Source organism: Vigna angularis, chromosome 5 (assembly GCF_016808095.1).
Source record: "Vigna angularis cultivar LongXiaoDou No.4 chromosome 5, ASM1680809v1, whole genome shotgun sequence".
Classification (NCBI taxonomy): Eukaryota; Viridiplantae; Streptophyta; class Magnoliopsida; order Fabales; family Fabaceae; genus Vigna; species Vigna angularis.
The window spans coordinates 18,091,070-18,100,800 of record NC_068974.1 but is presented as its reverse complement, the minus strand read 5'-3'; positions in this window follow the sequence as shown (position 1 = coordinate 18,100,800).

Below are 9,731 nucleotides of genomic sequence, written 5' to 3'. Positions count from 1 at the left end.
TCCACAGGGTTTGTACACCCTCCACGAGGTTAGTACACCTCATATCATTCATCCACAGGGTTTGTACACCCTCCACGAGGTTAGTACACCTCATATCATTCATCCATAGGGTTTGTACACTATCGCAACCGGAATAGCGACGGGACGACGATCCGTGAAAAAAAAAAGAGATTGGGTTTGAAAAAGAGTTTTGGAGTCGCCACCATAGTTTATTCTGGAAAACTACAGAAAAACCATAAAATGATAAGGCATGGTCTATTAGAACCAGATTCTTGGTTCGGGAGTCGGTTACGTGAAGGGAAGGTATTAGCACCCTACAACGCCTGCCCTAAGGCAGTACCTTTAACTAAATACGCGAATATGATGTGGTTTTCAAAATGTTTAACTTTCCCTTAAAATAAAACTCTAAAGAAACAAATAATATTTTTTTAGCTTTTTGGGCCCGACAAGGATTGACCTTGCTCCTACGTATTCTCATTCAGAATGAGAAATCAGGGTTCCGTAGTTCGTTTGAAACTGCTTGAAAATTTTGTTTAAGGATTTGTTGAGAAATTTGTTTAGAAATGATTTTGGATTTTTGGGGAAATGAACCTGAAAAGGACTGGCCTTATTCCTACGTATCTCCACTTTTGATGGAGAATCAAGGATCACGTAGTTTTGACTAGAAATATTGTTGTTTGAAAATATTGATGTTTTTGGGTTTTGGAAGATTTTGTATTTTTTTGGTATTTTTGTAAAATAAACAGAAAATGTTTTCAGCACAAGGACGATGCGTGCGATCACACATGTGCTTAATATTTTTGATATTTTTATAAAATAAACAGAAAAGAGTTTTAGCACAAGGACGATGCGTGCGATCACACATGTGCTTAATATTTCTGGTATTTTTCATAAAAAAGAAAAGGTATATAACATAAGAACGGTGCGAGCGATCACACCTGTGCTTGACCTTTAAAATATTTTTTGGTTTTTGTTATTATTTTTATGAAAGAAAGAGAAAAGGTTTCTAGCACAAGGACGATGCGTGCGATCACACATATGCTTAACCCTTTACAATATTTTTGTAATTTTTAATTTATCTTTTAATTTTATATTTTTCTTCTTTTTTTTATGATTTTTATGAAAAAGCCAAACAAATAAGTCCAATTGATATAAATCGAAAGGGGTGTGGGATTATCATACAAGGGGTTGTATGTAAAAAAAAACTAATAACCAAACAAATAATAAAAGTAGAGAAATAAAAGCGAGAAAAATAAACCAATAAGAACAGAGGTACATAGATGAAAACGAGAGGTGTGGAGTGAAATTAAGGCTCCTTTGTTTGGGCCAAATACCTTTTTGCTTGTCAGGAGTGAAAGGATGAAACTGGAGGTGTCATTGAGTATTTGCTTGTCGAGTCCAATTCCCCTTTGTTTGCAGAAACAAAATGGGCTTCAGCCCAAATGGAAGGGGTGTGAATGGGAAAATAGGGGCGTTCAAAATCATGGGCCAAAGCCTAAGGAGGATGGGGTGCAGAATATGAATAAAGGGGTGCAGAACAATAATTGTTTTTCTGTTATTTTTTTTTATTTATTTTTTTGATTTTTGTTATTTATTTATTTTTTTTTATTTTTTGTTTTTATTTTTATTTTTTTTTTGTTTTGGGCTTGGCCTAGTATTGGCCCGTTTTTTACCAAGAGTTCCCTAGGGGTTCAGCTTCTCCCCCTTCATTCCAAACACTCATACTTGGTGCCAGAGATCCAAACTCTCTTTCTCCTGCCGCCGCTCCAGCCAGAAACGACCACCGCGCGCTGTCGTCCGGACCGTCGTCAGCTTTAACGCCCACTATCGAGCCCATCGCCGGCCGCCTGCTCCAGCTCTTTCCCTCTTCCGTTCTCGCGTGATGGATGTTGAAAGTGGTGAGAGGATCCTCTCTGAGAGGTGTAGTCCAGGAACCCTTGAAGAAGCTCGATCTCATCCTCGTCGATCCACAGCCGTTGGAATAGCCACCGCGAGTCATCTAACGGAGGCTTATTTTCCGCGATTGACTCCAGGCGCGGCCGCTTCGGATTGGAGGAGTCACCGATGACGATGGTGGTGGCGGCGGCTATTGATAGCGATTTGGGGATGGGTTGGGTTGTTTCTTAGATTTCTTGCAGGTTTAGTGGTTCACGGTGGTCGGAGGTGTGTTGGAGATGAAGGTGATGATGTTGGCTGTGTGTGAATATGGAGGATGGGCAGTTACTAGTAGCAGTGGGCGTAGGGATGAAGAGATGGATGTTGGAGGTGATGGAGAATGGTCAGAGGTGTTGAAGTGATTGAAGTGTAAGATGAAGATGATAGGCTGTTGGAGGTGATCACGGGTGAAATGGAAGTGTAGTTGGGATGGTTACGGGTGAGGGGCTGAGGAATTTCCCCCCTTTTGCAATGAAGATGATGGGCTCCTTAAATTGGCAAAAGGGGTGCCATTGTCGGCAGCTTTGATTGGGGGATTAGGAGCGTCGACAGCTATGATTGGAGGATGCAGAAATTATTGGGTTGGTGGAAGATTGTAGGCAGACATAAGTGGAGGGTTGGTGAAGTGGGGGAAGGTAGAAGTGGACCGTTGGAAGATTGTGGGAATCATTACTGGGGCCCAAGAGTGACGGGTGATCAGGACGAGCGGTAGGGGGGAAATTACCTGGACGAGTGGTAGAAAAGGAGGATGGTGGACGAGCGCTAGAAAGGGGAGGTGATGGACGAGCGGTAGACGAGTAGGAATGATGGACGAGCGGTAGAAAGGGGAGGTGATGGACGAGCGATAAACGAGTAGGAATGATGGACGAGCGGTAGAAAGGGGAGGTGATGGACGAGCGGTAGAAAGGGGAGCAGTGATCTGGACGAACGCCTCACCACACTCTTTGCCGATTGCTGTTTGCTGCTGGGCTGAACGCTGGACGAAATTAAGCACCATTAGTACGAACGCTGAAGACAAACGTCATTGAGACCAAACGTTCAAATGAAGACCGAACGTTCATTAAACAATATGACCGAACGCTAACTAACACATAACATGACCGAACGTTCACTAACACATAACATGACCGAACGGTTGACGCTGAGAGTTGCCGAACGTCATTGATATATGGAGAGAGAAACGCACGGTAATGGACGAACGGTCTCTCAGTGTAGAGGACGGACGGTCTGGCAGGGTAAACAACGAACGGCTGAATGCATGGTATAGGACGAACGGTCCTATAGCTATAGTAAAAAAAAGCCGAACGTTTTTTTTGTTTATTTTTTTATTTTTTACAATTTTTTATTATTTGTTTTTTTACTTTTTTTTATTTATTTTTATTTGACACTCATGATAAAAATAAAATAAACCTATTGGTCAATCTGGACGAAATTGGATGTTGACAGCTGCCCCTGTTTACTTAGATATTGTTGAATAATATGAAAATTTTGAATTTTCGTATTATTGGAGTAAGAGCTAAGTAAAGAAAGAAAAACTAATTTCGTCTGGATTTCAAAATGGACAATGAACAACAAATATGAACAAGGCTAAAAGAATTGAGGTGTGTAGACATTGCGGAGGGTGTAACAACCCTATGGATGAGGTGTACAAACCTCGTGGAAGGTGTCACAACCCTATGGATGAAGTGAATGAGGTTTCCAAACCTCGTGGAGGGTGTCACAACCCTATGGATGACTGAATGAGGTGTGCAAACCTCGTGGAGGGTGTCGTAACCCTATGGATGAAGTGAATGAGGTGTACAAACCTCGTGAAGGGTGTCACAACCCTATGGATAAGTGAATGAATGAGGTGTACAAACCTCGTGGAGGGTGTCGTAACCCTATGGATGAAGTGAATGAGGTGTGCAAACCTCGTGGAGGGTGTCGTAACCCTATGGATGAAGTGAATGAGGTGTGCAAACCTCGTGGAGGGTGTTGTAACCCTATGGATGAAGCGAATGAGGTGTCCAAACCTCGTGGAGGGTGTCGCAACCCTATGGATGAAGTGAATGAGGTGTACAAACCTCGTGGAGGGTGTCAAAACCCTATGGATAAGTGAATGAGGTGTGCAAACCTCGTGGAGGGTGTCGCAACCCTATGGATAAATGAATGAGGTATGCCAACCTCGTGGAGGGTGTCGTAACCCTATGGATGACGTGAAGGTAGTGTGCAAACCTCGTGGAGGGTGTCGTAACCCTATGGATTAGTGAATGAATGAGGTGTACAAACCTCTTGGAGGGTGTCGCAACCCTATGGATGAAATGAATGAGGTTTCCAAACCTCGTGGAGGGTGTCGCAACCCTATGGATGAAGTGAATGAGGTGTACAAATCTCGTGGAGGGTGTCACAACCCTATGGATGAAGTGAATGAGGTGTCCAAACCTCGTGGAGGGTGTCGTAACCCTATGGATGAATGAATGAGGTGTGCAAACCTCGTGGAGGGTCTCGTAACCCGATGGATGAAGTGAATGAGGTGTGCAAACCTCGTGGAGGGTGTCGTAACCCTATGGATTAGTGAATGAATGAGGTGTACAAACCTCGTGGAGGGTGTCACAACCCTATGGATGAAGTTGATGAGGTGTAGAAACCTCATGGAGGGTGTACCAACCCTATGGAAGTGAATGAGGTGTACAAACCCTATGGAGGGTGTACCAACCCTATGGATGAAGTTGAAGAGGTGTAAAAACCTCGTGGAGGGTGTACCAACCCTATGGAAGTGAATGAGGTGTAATAACCTCGTGGAGGGTGTACCAACCCTATGGATGAAGTTGATGAGGTGTAGAAACCTCGTGGAGGGTGTACCAAACCTATGGAAGTGAATGAGGTGTAATAACCTCGTGGAGGGTGTACCAACCCTATGGATGAAGTTGATGAGGTGTAAAAACCTCGTGGAGGGTGTACCAACCCTATGGAAGTGAATGAGGTGTAATAACCTCGTGGAGGGTGTACCAACCCTATGGATGAACTTGATGAGGTGTAAAAACCTCGTGGAGGGTGTACCAACCCTATGGAAGTGAATGAGGTGTAATAACCTCGTGGAGGGTGTACCAACCCTATGGATGAAGTTGATGAGGTGTAAAAACCTCGTGGAGGGTGTACCAACCCTATGGAAGTGAATGATGTATAATAGCCTCGTGGAGGGTGTACCAACCCTATGGATGAAGTTGATGAGGTGTAGAAACCTCGTGGAGGGTGTACCAACCCTATGGAAGTGAATGAGGTGTAATAACCTCGTGGAGGGTGTACCAACCCTATGGATGAATTTGATGAGGTGTAAAAACCTCGTGGAGGGTGTACCAACCCTATGGAAGTGAATGAGGTGTAATAACCTCGTGGAGGGTGTACCAAACCTATGGATGAAGTTGATGAGGTGTAGAAACCTCGTGGACGGTGTACCAACCCTATGCAAGTGAATGAGGTGTAATAACCTCGTGGAGGGTGTACCAACCCTATGGATGAAGTTCATGAGGTGTAAAAACCTCGTGGAGGGTGTACCAACCCTATGGAAGTGAATGAGGTATAATAACCTCGTGGAGGGTGTACCAACCCTATGGATGAAGTTGATGAGGTATAAAAACCTCGTGGAGGGTGTACCAACCCTATGGATGAAGTTGATGAGGTGTAAAAACCTCGTGGAGGGTGTACCAACCCTATGGATGAAGTTGATGAGGTGTAGAAACCTCGTGGAGGGTGTACCAACCCTATGGAAGTGAATGAGGTGTAATAACCTCGTGGAGGGTGTACCAACCCTATGGATGAAGTTGATGAGGTGTAAAAACTTCGTGGGGGGTGTACCAACCCTATGGAAGTGAATGTTTTGATTTTGACTCTTGGGTTCGACCATTGCCTTGTAGAGGGCCGAGATACCAATAACAGAAAGTAAAATTGGGCTCGACCATTGCCTTGTAGAGGGCCGAGATACCAATGGCAGAAAGTAAAATTGGGCTCGACCATTGTCGTACAGAGGGCCGAGATACCAATGGAGAAAGTAAAATTGTTTGATTGTTTTGAATTTGAAATTTGGATTTTGTTGAAATTTTGAGATGTTGAAATTTTTTTTGATTTTTTTTTTTTTGATTTTTTTTTTTTTGAGATAGAAATGAATGTCCATTTTTTTGAAATGAGCAAACAAGGTTTTTAAAATTTTTCCATAATGTTGAAATTAATAAACAAGGAGTTGCATTTTTTTTCAAAGAAAAGTTTTCTTTCGAAACCTCGATATGCAAGAGAAACATGGTTGATGTAAATTTTGAAATTTGGAGAAGAAAACTTTGATGCATGTTGATATTTTTGTCTTTTTGCAAAGAAGAAGATTTGATGTAATTTTGAAATTGGAGAAGAAAACTTTGATGCATGTTGATATTTTTGTCTTTTTGAAGGAAGAAGATTTGATAAACATTCAGGAAATTAAATTCAAAGTTTATGAAAATATGTACATGATGTTGACTTTTGATTTTTTTTTTATAATGGAGGATTATGAAACTACAACACTGAGTCAATTTGTTTTCTTTGAAATCGTCACATTTATGACGATTTAGACTTTCATTTCCTTTTTACAATGGATGTCCAAATTCTAAAGTCAAATGTTCAAAATGGAGCTTGTGTGCTGGACATTTTCTGATGAAATACCTGTGTATACATGCTTGATATGAGAGGTTGGTTAAAATGGTAGGAAAGATTTTTGGCAGGGTTTAGAGGAGACTGAGGTGACTTTTTGGGCATATCATTCCTCATACAATCATCAATGAAGATGTAATATGTGAATGTCAATGTGAAATATGATATACCCAAAGGTTACCCCGGTTTGGCGTTTGTGAAAAGCAATGTGAGGGGATAAGTTATGAATCAGGGAGAATATCATGTGAAATTTAAAAATTGCCCCAATTTTGGTGGTAATAGATTTATGAAATTCAGGGCGAACCAAAATCATGCGAGGCCCAACAAGGGATGCCCCAGTCTTTGTATGAGCTTTGAATATTCAGATGAAAAAAAAATGTGAGATTAACAAAGTCGCCCAATATTTTGAATGGGCCAAGACATATGAAATTCACAAAGTTGCCCTAGTTTTGGAGAACGAGCGAAAAGGTTATGTAAAACCTACAAAGTTGCCCCTAGTTTGGGAATCGGGGGAAGAGTTTGAATGGGATATGAATTTGTTCAAAAATTTGTGATGGATATGGAAATGATTGGCTTGAAAGGATTGCCCCAATTGGCTTGATTTTCCTTTGTATAATCTTGACTAATAGGGAGCTCCCTTCTTCCGAGGACATTTGTTGTTTTTTTTTTTATTTTTATTTTTTTATTTTTTTTTACAACTCCATTGTTAGCCATTTTGTCTTGTCTCAAAATTAAGCTTTATGAAAAATTAAGCAACCATTATTCAATCTGTGTGGACTTTTATTGGGCTTGTAATGTGGCTTGGGCTAAAGGGTATTGAAAGAAAATATATAAAGGCCCAAATAAATGTTTGTGGGTTATTTTTTTTTTTTGAACAAGAGTTTCCATCTACACTTTGTATCAGCTATTCGTCAAATCTGTTTTGACTTTCTTTGCTAATTTGCAAACTTCATTCTTTGTTTGTCATCACTTTGTGATTCTTTCTATTTTTTCTTTATTTTTGACGAATTCCCTTCATTTGATCACTAAGTGTGTTTTTCATTGTTTGCAATTTGAGTTGACTTATATGCTGACGGTAACCCTTGTTTAGGTAAATTTGAAAAGAAATTTCTTATTGGCTCAAATTTGGTATCAAAGGATATATTTTTTTCTTTTGGATGAAGAAAGATGGCCACACATCATTTCAAATTTTGATTGATTTATTTTCACAAGATTAATTAGGAGACAAGATTAAATGATCTCAATAAGAGTCAATTTCCTTTTGTTTTTTTATTTTATTTTATTTTTTTATTATTATTTTTTTTGTCCTATCGGATTCCAAGATCTCCCAAATGAAAGCCAGTAAACGTAACGGAAAATCTGCCCCAGTGTAAAACTTTGTGTTTATTATTTGGGCTCAAGAACATGATTGGGTCAATCTCTTGGTATAGCGAGGGCCGAAGGATGATGTTTTCAAGAAATGCACACACAGATATTTCTTAAGAATATAGCGAGGGAGGGTGTCGTAACCCTATGGATGACGTGAAGGAGGTGTGCAAACCTCGTGGAGGGTGTCGTAACCCTATGGATTAGTGAATGAATGAGGTGTACAAACCTCTTGGAGGGTGTCGCAACCCTATGGATGAAATGAATGAGGTTTCCAAACCTCGTGGAGGGTGTCGCACCCCTATGGATGAAGTGAATGAGGTGTACAAACCTCGTGGAGGGTGTCACAACCCTATGGATGAAGTGAATGAGGTGTCCAAACCTCGTGGAGGGTGTCGTAACCCTATGGATGAATGAATGAGGTGTAAAAACCTCATGGAGGGTGTCGTAACCCTATGTATGAAGTGAATGAGGTGTGCAAACCTCGTGGAGGGTGTCGTAACCCTATGGATGAAGTGAATGAGGTGTGCAAACCTCGTGGGGGGTGTCGTAACCCTATGGATGAAGTGAATGAGGTGTCCAAACCTCGTGGAGGGTGTCGTAACCCTATGGATGAAGTGAATGAGGTGTCCAAACCTCGTGGAGGGTGTCGTAACCCTATGGATGAAGTGAATGAGGTGTCCAAACCTCGTGGAGGGTGTCGTAACCCTATGGATGAAGTGAATGAGGTGTACAAACCTCGTGGAGGGTGTCGTAACCCTATGGATGAAGTGAATGAGGTGTCCAAAGCTCGTGGAGGGTGTCGTAACCCTATGGATGAAGTGAATGAGGTGTCCAAACCTCGTGGAGGGTGTCGTAACCCTATGGATGGAGTTTATGAGGTGTAGAAACCTCGTGGAGGGTGTACCAACTCTATGGATGAAGTGAATGAGGTGTACAAACCTCGTGGAGGGTGTCGTAACCCTATGGATGAAGAGAATGATGATGAGGTGTAGAAACCTCGTGAAGGGTGTCATAACCCTATGGATGAAGTGAATGAGGTGTGCAAACCTCGTGGAGGGTGTCGTAACCCTATGGATGAAGTGAATGAGGTGTGCAAACCTCATGGAGGGTGTCGTAACCCTATGGATGAAGTGAATGAGGTGTCCAAACCTCGTGGAGGGTGTCGTAACCCTATGGATGAAGTGAATGAGGTGTCCAAACCTCGTGGAGGGTGTACCAACTCTATGGATGAAGTGAATGAGGTGTTCAAACCTCGTGGAGGATGTCGTAACCCTATGGATGAAGAGAATGATGATGAGGTGTAGAAACCTCGTGGAGGGTGTCGTAACCCTATGTATGAAGTGAATGAGGTGTGCAAACCTCGTGGAGGGTGTCGTAACCCTATGGATGAAGTGAATGAGGTGTGCAAACCTCGTGGGGGGTGTCGTAACCCTATGGATGAAGTGAATGAGGTGTCCAAACCTCGTGGAGGGTGTCGTAACCCTATGGATGAAGTGAATGAGGTGTCCAAACCTCGTGGAGGGTGTCGTAACCCTATGGATGAAGTGAATGAGGTGTCCAAACCTCGTGGAGGGTGTCATAACCCTATGGATGAAGTTGATGAGGCGTAAAAACCCCATGGAGGGTGTCGCAACCCTATGGAAGTGAGTGATGATTTTGATTGCTGGGCTCGACCATTGCCTTGTAGAGGGCCGAGACACCAATGACAGAAAGTAAAATTGGGCTCGACCATTGCCTTGCAAAAGGCCGAGATACCAATGACAGAAAGTAAA